At 37.2% G+C, this 15645-nt stretch overlaps 1 protein-coding gene across 1 annotated transcript in view; it reads left to right on the top strand.

Annotated features, from left to right (window-relative positions):
* Positions 1–15645, top strand: part of LOC150109793 (uncharacterized) — a 182714-nt gene that overhangs the window by 26695 nt on the left and 140374 nt on the right. The gene's annotated exons all lie outside the window — the stretch shown is intronic.

A 15645-nucleotide genomic window follows, 5' to 3' on the forward strand; every position in this document is an offset into this window, starting at 1 on the left:
CTGGAAGACGATGAGAGATCAGGAAGGCCTTCAACGAGCTCAACTCCCAAAAAAGTCAAAACCATTCGGCAACTTGTGCATGAGGATCTTCAGAGAACACTCCACAACATTGCTGCCATTGTCAGTGTGTCATACGGAACAGTCCAGGCAATCCTCATGAACTTGGCAACAACATGCCGTGTTGTTGCCAAGTTCATCCCCAGGCTGCTGACCCAGGAGCAGAAGGAACACCGTGTCGAAGTCTGCCAAGAACTCCATCAGCGTGCCGTGGATGACCCATCCTTCATGTCCATGTCGAGAAGGATGGGTCATTACCGGTGACGAAATTTGGGTGTATGGGCACGACTTTGAGACGAAGCAACAGTCTTCACAGTGGAAGAGCCCATCATATCCACGACTGCAAACGGCGAGGCAGGTCCGCAGCTCGACCAAGTGCATGCTCATCGCCTTTTTCGACATTTGCAGCATTGTGCATCGAGAATTCATCCTCAGGGGCCAGACCATCGATAGCGAGTTCTACTGCCAGGTTTTAAGGCGTTTGAGGGAGGACATTCGGCGAAAGCGACCAGATCTGTGGCATGCGAAAAACTGGATGCTCAACGATGGCAATGCACCCTTTCAACGAGCTCTCCTCACACATCAGTTTCTCACCAGAAACAGCATGATCTCACTTCCGCATCCACTCTACTCACCAGATTTGGCTCCTGCAGACTTCGCCCTCTTCCCGAAGATGAAGATCCAGCTCAAAGGTCACCGTATTGACACCATTGCAGAGATCCAGTGCGAATCGCAAAAGATGCTCGACATGCTTCGAAAAGAAGACTTCCAGGACACATTCCAGAAGTGGCAAGAATGCTGGGACTTCTGTATTGATATGCAAGGGGACTATTTTGAAGGTGATAGTGTGTAAACGTAGATAAATAAAGTAATTTCTCATAAACACGCTAGTCTCAAAACTTTTTGATACCACCTTGTATGTGTGCAAAGATGTCTACATGTGTAAGGCATTAGAGAATAATAGAGATCTGCAAGTTGTCCAATTGTGTCAGGCAGACTGCAGACAAGACAATACAAAAGAACAAACAGGTAGATTATTATGTCTGATAGGAGTATCAGAAACGAAGGTTAGAGTTTGTTGCCTTAGTCAATATGTTGCTACTTCAGATTGTAAGTATTAGTGAGACCTGGCTATCAGAATTAAACCTACTAACTGGTATTGAGTGTCAAGGGTACATTATTTTTAGGAAGGATACAGAGGATAGGAGAGGAGGGGGCATGCTGCTAATGATATTGGATGAATTAAATCCAGTTGAGACCTATGATTGTAATATTACTACCAACAATATTTCATGTGGCAGTGAGTTTGAAGCCATCTGGTGTGAGGTGAAATCTAACGAGACTAATTACTAGTGGGCTGTTGTTACAGACCAGGTGGATCAGTTGCTAGTGATGAAGAAATGCATCACCAAATAGAAAAGATGAGTGCGAAAAGAGTAATCATAGTGGGAGATTTTAATTATCCAAATGTCGATTGGGTAGCAGTAGAATATCATGAGAAGAATGAAAATGCATTTATTGAGCTGTTGCTGGACAACTTCCTCAAGCAGCATGTGACAAAAGGAACTCAAGGTCAAAGAGTGTTAAATTTGATCAGAGGACATTTCAGTCAAAGATGTAACTATTCTGCCTCCGGTTGGTGACAGTGATCATGTGGTATTCACTTGGGAAGTGACTAAGTTTATGAATGTTCCATTCAGTAAAGGTTAGTTACATGCTGAACTACAAAGATGGAAATTATGACCAACTGAGGAGTATACCGAGTTCAGTATAATGGGATTGGTTGCTGGATGGAAAGAATATCGACAGTGCATGGGAAGCAATTAAACAATACTTAAATGATGTGATATCAGAATATGTCCCGAGAGTTCAAAGAATAAATAGAGTATGAGTCAAATGGATGTGTAATCTTATTAAGCAAAGATTCGTAAGAAAAGGATGATGTGGAAGGAATACTGTTTGCATAAGGATGACATCTGTTATGAACGCTATAAGCAGCAAGCTAGAATAGTCAGAACTGTTGTATGGAAATCAGAGTCTGAGTATGAAAAGAAACTGGCTCTGTTTGCCAAAGACAACCCACAAGAATTCTTTCAATATGCTGCAAATAAAAGAAAGAATGAATATGAAAGAATAACTCTTCTAAATCCAGATGGCATGAGGGTTACAGATGCAGAAGAGGGTGTTCAGCTAATGAATGCCCATTTCATTAAAAGCTATCGACCTGGTGAACGCAACATTGAGCTCACTGTTACCTCTTCACTAGATGAAGAAACGCAGGTGTGAAGCCGAGGTATTAGAGCTGTTGCACAAACTGAATAAGAATTCAGCAATAGGGACTGATGAAATATCAGCACGAGTGCTAAAAGTGTGTTCAGCTGAACTGGCCATTCCTTTGACCAGGATGTTTAATATGAGTCTCAGAACAGGGAAGATTCCCCAGGAATGGAATGCTAATTCCATTGCACAAGGGATTGTACAAAGACTGATGTATCCAACTATCAACCAATTAGTATCTTAGGAGTGGTGGTGAGGATTTTGGAAAAATTGGTTAGGGCCTGCATTCAGAAATGGGTGGACAATGAATCTCTACTTTGCAATGAACAACATGGGTTTACTAAGGGAAGGTCATGTTTTAGTAATTTGCTCATATTCTATAACTAGACAAGGGGAATGGATACACCATGATACTTTGGGATTTTACTAAGGCTTCTGATAGAATACAGCATGGCAGACTGCTGCATAAATTGGAGAAAATGGGTTTGGGTTATACAATATTAGCATGGATAAGAGGATGACCGACTGGCAGATATCAAAAAGTGATATACAGGGGGGATCTGAGTACGCAAGGTTCAAAGTAACAAGTGGTGTACCACAAGGATCAGTGCTTGGTCCACTGTTATTCAATTTGTACATTAATGATATTGGGAAGGATTTGACAAGTGACATACAGTTATTTGCTGATGATGCAAAGATAGGTAGGGTAATCAGGAATGCTGTTGATATGTAGTCTTTGCAGAATGATTTGAATAGGCTGGAATTGTGGGCATGGGAAAATGGGTGTCAGTTCAGTGTCAGTAAATGTAAAGTTATTCACTTCAGCATGATTAGATATCCAATGTTGTATTATATTGGTGGGATTAGGCTAGAAGAAACTGAGCAGGCTAGAGATCGTGGAGTGTTAATAGATAGGAAGTTGAAGTTCATGGGCTATGTGGCAAAGATTGCAAATACAATTCAAAAGATAATTGCAATGCTGAAATATACCTTCACATTTAAAGATTAGGATATTATTTTGCCTCTTTATAAGCCCTTGATAAGACCTCACTTGGACTACTGTATGCAGGTCTGGTCTCCTGGTTTCTTGACTCTATGGAGACCTGAACAATAATAATGATAGTCTTTCTTTTATCATTGTAACCCTATGTCATCCTTTTCTCGGTTCTTCTCACTAATATCAATAATTTTTGGCCAAATGGAATTAACCAGTGCCAAAATTCCTTACCTCTATTTCTAATACTTCTTAACTCTCAATAGTTGTATATGTTCCATTTCCTTTTCTCATGTCTGCTTGTTCTATTTAATCTGAAAGATGTGGAAGGCTGTGCATGTACTCTACATTTTTCTTTGCTCACTTTGGCTTATAGTAGCAACCTATTGTTATATCTTGTGCTGATGATTTCTGTCTGACACCATATAGCATCAAAAGCACTGACTTCTGTCTTTTCTTTTTGCTGAATTTCTACCCTGGTTACAGATCTTCTGCTATCGGTATCAATACATCTCCCATTCTGTTCCCTCTATTATCTATGAAAGTACCTTTCATTCTAACCCTATATCATTCTTCTCCCATCCAGGTCTCACTAATGGTAATAATTTTTGATTATTACCATTAATGCCATGGCATTAATCTATATCAGTTTCATTATCCTCTTATGTCCACAAATATTACAAACTTATCTGTGTCACTCATTTTGATTAGATAGCTTTTCCAAATTTATTTACATTTGAATTGAACTTTGTTTCCTGTTCTAGCATATATTGTCCTATTAGTAATAAGCAATCAGTTTTGTCAGCTTTATCAATCACATTCCTTGGTTCTTCTGTCTCTTTCCCTGATATTCCTTTGCTCTATCAGTTATGGTATACAGTATGTGTGTTTTACGCATCATATAATGGCCAGTGGTGTGCTACTGAGCTCTGTTCATGGGCTGCTACTGTTTAATTTGTACATTAATGATATAGGAAGGGATCTGAGAGAAACAGTTCAGTTTACTGATGATGCAAAGTTGGGTAGAGCAATAATTAATACAGAAGATGTTAAAATTACAGGATGATTTGGATAGACTGGCAGTCTGGGCAAAGGAGAATGAATATCAGTTTAATGTGTCAAAGTCTAAAGTTATGTGTTTGGGTGTAAAAAAATTACCAGCTGTATACCACATTGATGGAACTGTACTCCAAGAAATCGATGAAGCCAAAGATTTGGGAATGTTGGTGGATAGGGAGTTAAAATTGAAGGCACATAGCAAAAGTGGTTAATGCAGCTCATTGAATTACTCAGTTATCGAAGAATATGTTGATGAACAGAGACAAACAGGTTATTATTCCTCTTTATTAAGCCTTGATAAGACCTCATGTTGACTACTGCATGCAGATCTGGTCACCTGGGTTTCTTGGCAATGAGGAAGAGGTGGAGTGGATTCAGAGGCAAGCGACCAACTTGATAGCAGGTATATGGAATGAACCGTCGTAGAACAGGGTGAAGATTTGTGGATTATGGAAATTGGTTGACAGGTGGAAAAGCAGTAATATGATTGAGACATACAAATTATTGAAGGATTTTTACAAAATTAATATAGAGGAAATTTTTCAGAACAGGTCTTAGTAGTGGGAGAATTTGGACCATCCTTGGAAACTGAGCAAAAATATTAGAACTAGATTTTTTGCTTGGAGGGTGGTGAAGGAATGGAATAGGTTGTCAGAGTTTGTTGTGGTTGCCATGACTGTGAATGAGTTCAAAGCAAAATATGATAAATACTGCACAAATATTGGATAGTGTTTGGCATGATGTTTAGGGCCTTTCTCAATGAATCTAAGGATTCCACAGAGTGTCCTGTAATAATAACAACACAGGAATATATGAAGTGAATTTGATGGATGAAAGGACATATATCAAACTGATGATTTGCACTTGAATGGATGTAGCATTCAGAATTTAAAAGAAAGTACTGTTGAGTGAAGTGAGATTGGAGTGTAAAAATAGTTATAATTTAAAATTATGAAACTTTTTACAGGTGTTTCTTTACATGATTATTTTGTTAGTTTTAGTTTCATAGCCATGTATAATTGACACTTACAATGTACTCGATAAGAAATTTTTTATTATTATTGTTATTATGTGGGCATTTCTATGGAATCTGAAGACTCATTGCAGGAGACCCAATCTATCATACCTCTCCTTGAACCCATTAACAGACAATGCACTCGCAACTGATTCTGGCAACCCATTCCACTCATTCACAATTCTATAAGAAAAATGTAGTCCTCACACTCCTACTAGTCACACCTTTATTCAGCTTCCAAGGATGACTCCTTGTTCTGGTCTCTCTAGCCAAGTGCTTAAACATTTCCCCTGCATCAATCGTATAAAATCCTTTAAGCACCTTAAATGTTTCTATCATATCCCCTCTTACTCCTATCAACAACCAACTATTGCAATCCACACACCCCGGCACTATCCTCATAGGGAACATTCCACAGGCCACTCACCATCATGGTCGCTTGCTTCTGAATCCTCTCTACCACTTCCTCATTGATATTTATGTTAAAATGTAAAATATGTGAGATTTATTACCCTTACCGATATCAGATAATGGTAATAATTTCAGTGGTTGTTTATGTAATTCACAATTGCTAAGTGTACTGTGATACTCGTCAGTCATCGTTAAGACATTCTCTTTTCACTAACGACAACAGCGTGTCAGCCATTACTAACTTCTCGCTTGCCACTTAATTGTATTAATGCACATACTCACTGAGGATTGATGGATGGACAGCTGATAGTGTTCTGTACCTGGGTAATGGAGGAAAACAAGGAGAGAGAGAGAAAATGCAAGATTGAAAATGCAGACAAGTGATTTTTGTTTTAGGAAGTTTTGAAAAACTTGACAGTTGGAATACATTAATAGAGGATTCCAAAAAAGGAATCTTAGCAAGGTGAATCCTGGAAAAGTGAGACAGTCAGCAAGTGAACAAAAAATAAAATGTGATATTAAGTAGACATTGTGTTTCAACATTCGAAGAAGCACAAAATGAAAAGTTTCGTCTTCTGTCTCCAGATGCCAGTGATATTATATATTTTATCAGAACAAGTGATGTAATTAAACAAATCTGAAACTGTAAAGTTGCTTTAATGAAGAGCTCTACTTTGATATATTGTTTATAAAGTAGGAAAGAAAACTGTCTTTTTCTGGTAAAAAATTTATTTGTGCATGATAAAGAGCTGACTAATGAACATTTATTATTTGTATGAATTTATTGTGAAAGACCAAATGTTCAGTCTAGTAGACTGATTAAATACATGTAAAACAAACTATTAATAGAATGAATCAGTGAGATTATGAAAATATTCCTTTAAAGATAAAAGCGATCTTAAAGTGTAGTTTCTCTTTAGAAGGCCTTGAATCCAAATAGTTTTATAGTTATTAATTTTAGTTATGATATATATACAGGGTGTTCGGGATAAATTTGACATATTTATAATTAATTATATTTTTCCGTAAGTTACATGTATTAACACACACTTCTCTTCATTTAAAAGTTTGGACCCTTCTTCATTCATATACAAGATGTCAGAAAGGATAGATAGCTGGAACCCACCTGAATCATGGAAGAGAATAACTTGTATCATGATGATTCGTGCCCGCCATCAAAATAAGGATATTACGACTGCTGCCCAATGCTCCCTGAATACAGTAAAAACAATCAGGCATGAACTAGAGACTTGCAATGGTGACTACGAGGATGTAGCAAGAAGAAAGATCCCTAGCAGACGATCTGATTGCGTTCGTACAGCAGAATTCCTCGCAAATCTGCAGGAACAGGTGTTGAAGAACCCTGGCATTGGAATTCGGGCTTTGTTCGTGTAGTTGCTAACTGTAGTCAAGCCCTGGATAACAAGGGTAGCCAATGGTAGGTCGTATGTATGGCAGCAGGATTCGGCCCCTTGCCACACTTCTGGGAAAAGTCAAAAATGGTTGTCTGAAAATTTCTACGACTTCACCAGTCCAAATGTTTGGCCTCCAAACTCCCCAGACCTTAACCCCATGGATTATTTTGTATGGGGCGCAGTTGAAAAAGACACCAATCGCACTTCCAGTAATACAAAAGCCCAGTTAATGGATAAAATTAAAACAGTTTTTGCGGCTCTTCCCAGGGAGACTGTAGCATCAGCTTGTTCGAGGTTCCGAAGCAGAATTGAAGCTGTGATCGATGCTAATGGTGGTTATTTTGAGTAAATCTTGTTGATAGTATTGTAATTAACTCTGCCTGTAATGTTTTTTTGTCAATTCATTAAATTTAATAGATACAAAGAAGATTTTCTTTTTCCTTACGAAACTGTCAAATTTATCCCGAACACCCTGTATATATAGTTTAATTTAGTTTCATGAAATATATGTATATATTTTATTTTATTAGAACAAGTGATATAATTAGAGAAATCTGAAACTGTAAAGTTGCTTTAATGAAGAACTCTACTTTGATATATTGTTTATAAAGTAGTAAAGGAAACTTTTTTTCTGGTAAACATTTTTTTTGGTTTTGAGTCACTTGTTTCCTGGATTTTAAAAGGAATGAAATTAAAAGTCATTGCACCGATTGGATTGAACTCTTGTGTATTTACCTAACACTTGGTGTAGAAAAAAATGTAATTTTTTTACAGAGATATTGACATAATTGGAAGAGCTGATAGGATGCTTAACATAACCGAATAATAAATCAAGTAGGGGTTAAATGGATGAGTAACACTATTAAGCTTGAGCTGCAAAAAAAGAAACAATTGTGGAGGGAATTTAAGGAGAAAGGTGACCAACAGGTGCAGGAACAGTATAAAGCTCAGGCCAGGATGGTAACAAGGGTGGTAAGAAAAGCAAAAGCGGATTACGAAAGAAAATTGGCCAGGCAGGCTAAAGAGAACCCCAAACAGTTTTTTCAATATGTTGCAAGTAAAAGGAAAAATGTTCATGGCAGAATGATTTTAGAAAATGCTGAGTGTAGGGAGGTAACCGAATCAGTCGATATAGTGGAATTACTGAGCGAGCACTTTGCAAGAGTATATCATCCAGGCGGATGAGTATGTCAATGCATCTGTGGGATTGGATGGTATACTAGCTCGGGTCTTACGTGAAACGACTAAAGAGTTGTCAGTGCCCTTGACCATTTTGTTTAATTTGAGTCTCGGGTCTGGGTTAGTTCAGAGGGGGGTGGAAAGAGGGGAAAATAGTTCTACTGCATAAAGGTGGTTCCAAGGCTGTTGAAAATTACCGGCCAATCAGCATAACAGGAATCATTATCAAGGGCTTGGAGAAAATAGTCAAGAGGAAAATACAAGATTGGATAGATGAAAATGGGATACTGTATCGGGGACGTATAATAACACAGTGACGACTGAACTGGATAAGGGTAATGGGTTTACAGTGATTCTACTGGACCTTGCTAAGGCCTTTGACAGGATACCACATGGAATTGTAATCAGTAAATTGCAGCATATGGGGATGGACATAGGGTTGGTGAGATGGATAGGAGGGTGGTTGACGGAGAGATATCAGAGAGTGGTTTATTCAGGAGTAGAGTCCACAAGATGGCCTGTGACTAGTGTGCCACAAGGATCTGTTCTTGGACCACTGCTGTTTAATTTGTTCATTTATGATATAGGAAAGGATCTGAGAGGAACAGTTCATTTGTTTGCGGATGATGCAAAGTTGGGTAGGGCAATAGTGAATGCAGATGATGTCAAAATTTTGCAAGATGATTTGGATAGATTGGAGGTCTGGGCTAAGGAGAATGGATGTCAATTTAATGTGGCAAAATGTAAGGTTATACTTTTTGGGATGAACAGATTAGCAGCAGTTTACTACATTGGTGGAACTGTACTCCAGGAAATTGATGAGGCACGAGATTTAGGAGTGTTGGCAGATAAGGAGTTGAAGTTTAGAGGGCACTTTGCAAAAGTGGCCAAATCAGCTCATCAAATCACTTGGTTGCTGAAGAATACGTTGACAAGCAGGTTATTGTTCCTCTGTATCGAGTCTTGATAAGACCCCATCTCGACTACTGTGCCCAGATTTGTCACTTAGGTTTCTTCTTGATGGGGAGAAGGTTGAGAGGATCCAGAGGCGAGTGACCAAGATGATAGCAGGTCTGTGGAATGAACCTTATGAGAACAGGTTGAGGATTTGTGGGTTGCAAAAATTGGTTGATAGGCGGAGGAGGGGAGATATGATTGAGACATTCAAATTACTGAAGGTTTCTATAAAATTAATTCAGAAGATATTTTTGAGAACAGGGCTGGTTGTGGGAGGACTAGGGGACATCCATGGAAACTGGGCAAAAGTGTGGTTAGTAAAGGTGTTAGAGCTGGGTTCTTTACTTTCAGAGTGGTGAATGAGTGGAATGGGCTGCTAGAGTCTGTGGTGGATGCTGTGACAGTGAATGAGTTTAAGGCGAGGTATGATAGATACTGTATGAATGTTGAATAGTTGTGATGAATATGATTTGGGGTCTCCCTCGATGAGTCTAATGACTCCTTGGAGTTGCCTGTAATAATAATAATAATAACTGGCACAGTTGACATGATAATTAACACAGGAGGAACAAAACCAGGAAAACTATAATTATTAGAAGTGAGATACATTTGAATATGCACGTAGGCAAGTGAGCACTTATGAGAGTGAGCAAAATATTCTGAATATAGTTCTGTAGATAAGAAATCAGAATGGTATAGTTAATAAAAATTGTAAGCTGTGGACCACTAATACACTTTGACCTAACAAACACATGTAATAACCACAGTAATAAGTTTTAATAAGTAAATATTTCATCCTAAGTATCTTAGGACATTGTCAGTACAGTTAATTCATGCAATACTAGGAATAACATACAGTTAGGGTGCATGATTACGATGGAATTCCAATATGCGTGCAGTAGCATATTGTAGAATTAAATTAAAATATATCTGGAGAGAAAAAAAATAGATTACATTAAAAATATAATCTTTAATGTAATCTATTTGGCATCATTAAATCATTAGTAACCAGAGCACACAGATTCTGCTTCTCTGAAGAATTTCTAAACCAAGAATTGGAAATAATCAAAAATACAGCCATACTAAATGGATACAATCTTAAAACAACTCAAAAAAATCATCAGTCACTTTCCCACACATCAACCTAGCCAAGAACAAGCCCGTATGATTCCCATACCTTATGTCAAAGGCATCTCTGAACGTCTTTCAAAAATTATGAAGAAATACAAACTTGTTACTACCTACAAACCAATCAACCAGAACTATAGCATGTTAGCTTCTCCTAAAGAGAAACTCTCACTTCTGATGTTACCTGGCATGTACAAGGTTCCATGCTCCTGTAAATTGTCTTACTATGGACAAACAGGTAGATCTGTTCATAAATGCATTTCGGAACATCAAGACCATATCCGTCTTATCAAACTACAGAAATCACACAACGCAGAGTTGAAAACCCAAACCATAGGATCCATTGAAAAAAGACCAAACTTCTACATATATCTTTATATAAACATGAACGTTTATATAAAGAAAGTGCTGAAGCACTACTTCACAGACCAAATCTAAACCGTAATGACGTACTTGCTATTCCTAAAGTATGGGAAATTGTCATACGAAATTGTGTAAAATAATTTTATATATATGTGTGTGTGTGTGTGTGTGTGTTATCTTATTTTTAATGTAATCTTTTTTTTTTCCCTCCAGATATATTTTAATTTAATTCTATAACACGCTACTGCATGCATATTGGGATTCCATTGTAATCATGCACCCTAACTGTATGTTATTCCTAGTATTGTTTGAATTACCTATACTGACGATATCCTAAGATACTTAGGATGAAATATTTACTTATTAAAACTTGTTACTGTGGTTATTACATGTGTTTGTTTAGTCATGAATTTTCTACATTTTTCATTGTACAATAAACTACTACACGTTATGCACACTAATTCCAGGAATACTCTGAACAAAGGGAATGAATTTTTGGCATTAGTTAGTTTTTGTTAGCTAAAAGCTATTGGCATTAGTGAGTCACGGCTGACAAACGATGATATCTAATGGACTGTATTTTTCAAGGGTAGTAGAGTGAACAGGAGGGGTGGGAAGAGGTATTCCCAATGAAAGCAGGTGAACTGCAGTCAAAGTGAAATTTTCAGCTATAGGTCAATGAAGGTAGTGTATTCTGAACTATTAGATGTGAAATAGAGACCAACAGGACAAAATATATGGTTAGTTGCTGTTACTGTAGGCCAGGGGCTGCAAAGGATGATGCGCATGGTGGTATTATTATTATGTGATGCTTCCAAAGAGTCCAAAGACTTCATCGAGGGAGTGGCACCAACTTCTACAACTGTCCGTCTCCATCACTTAATCCACTAACCATACCGAACTACCACTACTATCATCATCTACACCAATGCCATCTACTGCCCACCGCCACCACTAGTATTTTTTGTCTATAAATTGCAGTGTTCTCAAAGCTGATTTGTCTGTATGCAGGACAAAAAACCAAAATTTCTGGAAGAAAAAACCCTGCTATCTCTGTATGAGATTAGGTAACTTTGATAAAGGGACATTTGAAAGAAGTAGTGGTAGTTGACTGCATAACTAAAGTCAGAAGGATAAATCAAGTGAGAATTAAATGAATGAGTACCATTTCCAGTTTGCGTTCTCATATGGTTGGAGTTCTCCATAATAATTAATTGTCCTTCATGTATTAAGCTTATTTGTAGCTGTGCATCCATTGCATCCACTGGCCTATTGTAGTGACCAGTTATATGTTTTGTCTTGTTGGTCTTTATCTCACATCAGATAACCTTGAATGCAATGCTATCACTGATCTGCTGAACTTCTTCTCATTTTGTATGCAGTTTATTTGCTGTCATCAGCAGTACATCTTCCCACTCACCTGTCCTCTCTGTTGTTACTGAAAATGCTATACCTTCTCTTACATTCTAGCCTACTAACTATATCATCTCTCAGAGGTGTCTCACTAATAATGTAACTTTTAAAGATTCTTCTCTTTTGTTCTTAGTGCTCCTGGTATTACATAAAGTACAGTAGCATAAAATGTACATGAAGTTCAGTAGCCCCTAGGCCCACAACTAGCCTAAGTTTTTATTAACTATCCCTGACTTATTAATATAGAACTATTTTCAGTATTTTTTGTTCATCCATATTCATTTTGTTTCATTGAGGAAAAAAAAAAAAAATGTTTGTGGAGTGAATTTAAAGAGAATGTGATCAGCAGAGATGAACCTTACAGACTAGAGGGTTAATCAGTAAGGTATGGAAAGCAAAATCTGAATACTAGAGGAAATTAGCTATGCAAATCAAAGATAATCCCAAAAAGTTCTTGCAGCAAGTAAAAGAAAGAATGACTTTGATATAATTTCCACAGATTCTGATGGTAGTGAGGTGACTAAATCATGCAAAATACAAGTTGAACTGCTGTTGCAGAGGTGTACCATCAAGCTGGAAATATTGCAGTGACAAATGTGACAGAAGGTGATGTAGTGGTAGATGAACTAGAGGTATAAATAGGGTATTGTAAAATCTTGACATGAACTCGGCTATCAGATCAGCTAGTATAATGGCTTGTGTATTATGAGTGTTCAGTGTCTTTGATCTGTTTGTTTTAATTTAAATCATAGCTGTGGTCCTAAGGAATTGGGAAGGAGGAAAGTAGTTCCATTACATAAAGAAGTCTCTAAAACTGGAGTAGCAAACTATCATCTAATCAGGCATCACAGGGAGTGGTGGTCAAGTTATTGAAGAAGTTGGTTAAGGGCAAAATTCAGAAATGGGATACTGTTTGGAAGGTAGCATGAATTTGTGAGGGATAGGTCATACGTGATCTTGAAGGAAGTATTCAGTTGTTTGCTAATGATGCAAAATGGGGTAGAGCAATAGTTAATAAAAATGATGACAATCTTTGTTTCAATAATGAAATACAATGACTTGGCATATTGAAAAAAATTATAACACCAGAGAAAATCTCACGTAAAAAACTTTATTAGTGTAGAATTTTTGCCTAAGTTTCATAAGCATTATCAGTACAAGAAGATAAAAGAGAATTCATTGGAACTAGATAAGAGTTCTTCATAAAAGTCATTTTCCTCATAGAATGACTTTATAAAGAAACATGAAACTTGACTTTACTGTCCTGTGGTCTACCTATATTCTCCTTTGTGGGAGATAGTACTTTTTAATCAGCTAATCTTTCTAACTTTATTTTGTCTAAATATATATATATATATATATATATTTTTTTTAATAAGTTAAGAAATTATTGACCTTTTATAATTATTTTACATTTCCTAATTAGGTGGTGCTTTTTAGAATTGTCTGTTAATATGTTTAATTGCCATTCTATGATCTTGTACTGATGATGCTTATGATACTTAGGCAAAAATTCTATGCTAATAAAGTTTTTTACATGAGTTTTCCTGCAATGTTATAATTCTTGATGGAGATCTTGTAGGATGATTTAAATAGAAAGTATGGGTAATGGAAAATAGTTTCAGTTTAATATAGCAAAATGTAAGGTTATACATTTTGGAATGAAAAAAATTACTGTGTATCACATATGGACCTAGACTGCAGAAAATTGATGAAGATATTATGGATGTGCTATTGAATTGTGAGTTAAAATTGAAAGGGTATATTGCAAATGTGGCTGAAAAATGGCTCTTAGGATGGATAGAAGAAAGTGTATAGTCTGTAGAAGAAAGTGTATAGAAAGTGTATTATGAGCTAGCTGCTCATAATACACTTTTGCTAACCTTACCAACTGAGTAACCGCATTTGCCTGTTCTTTGCACTCCTCATTGAATTGATTATTACTACTCATCTTATGTAGCTTCCATAATGCCTTCTTTCTCTGTATTGCCTGCTTAACCTCTTAATTCATCCATTTCATACCTACTTTATTTAACCTTCTGATCCTTGGAATACACATTTAGACTTTGATTCTACTAGATAGTTCTTAAATAGCACCCAAATAGCATTGATCTCCTTTTCACCCACCTCCTCATTCTATTCTTCAGCAGTAAGCTGTCTCCTGAGCTTCTCATAATCACTAGTCTTGTAATTCCATATATACACTTGTACTCTTTCCTCACTTCATAGTCACTCTCACCAATTGGAGAAAGATTTGGCACCTCATTTATTATGACATCCTGTGATGAGATGATCAAATCCAACACCCTCACTCCTCAATAGCCTTCTGTTGCATACTGTCTGAAGTGGTTAAAAAAAAAAAAAAACTCAGAGAAATTCATTTTCTTTACTTCCTGTTGTTGTCTTGTCATCTCAGTCTATATTGCCACAATTAAAATCACCCATAATGATCATCCTTTTCTTATTTGTTTGCTAATTTGCTCATACATTTCATGGTCAATATCCTCCACATTAAGGTCTTTAGCAACATCCATTTAAGTATTTCATTTTATTCATCTCTATCTCACACTATTCTGTCTCAAAACTGCTGTCACTATTCCCTTCTCACATCTCTACCTTCATCAGTAGTACTCCACCTCCCTTTTTACCCTTTCTGTTTTCACAAAAAACATCTTACTCTTCCATCTCTATTTCTGTCAGGATGTGGTTGGATGTCATTCTCATCCAACCATATCTCACAAAATGTGAACAGATTCCTCTTTTCTTCTGTTCCTCTTTTCCATACATAGCGCTGATGTGCTATAGGTCTTGTTGCCTTTCATGTGTGCATTAGATTTTTTTTAAAAAAAAGTATTCCAACAGTTTTTGGGTGGATGAATTCACTCAATGCAACCTTTTCGTTTCCTTTGTTTATGATACTTATGCAAACATAATAGCTCATTCCTGGATCTATAACAAGATTCACTGACACCAGTTATTAGATGCAACTTTTCCATACCTTCCTTGAGCTATTTCTTTCTTTTTTTCCTTATCCATTCCACCTTCTTTGCCAGCCTGGCTGGCCGAGTGGTTAGCATGTCTGCTCTCCAGTCAAGAGGCTGTGGGTTCGAATCCTGCCGTGGGCATGGATGTTTGTGATTGTCTGTGGAAACACTAGTGGTGGTGGTGCTCGGCGGCAGATGGCGTTGGTGTAGTTGCGGTCAGTTGGTGGAGCAGAGTTGTAGAGCAGATGGCCTCCCTCGATGAGTCTTTGGACTCCCTGGAGGTGACTAATAATAATAATAAATCCAACTGTTCTCCTTGAATTTGCACTTCATTATTGTCCCTTTTCACATCCCTAAGTGATCTGAATGTTAACTTGTTATTTAACAAAACCA

Source organism: Typopeltis vanoorti, chromosome 1, assembly GCF_054136105.1.
Source record: "Typopeltis vanoorti isolate ZY-2024b chromosome 1, IOZ_Tvanoo_1.0, whole genome shotgun sequence".
Classification (NCBI taxonomy): Eukaryota; Metazoa; Arthropoda; class Arachnida; order Uropygi; family Thelyphonidae; genus Typopeltis; species Typopeltis vanoorti.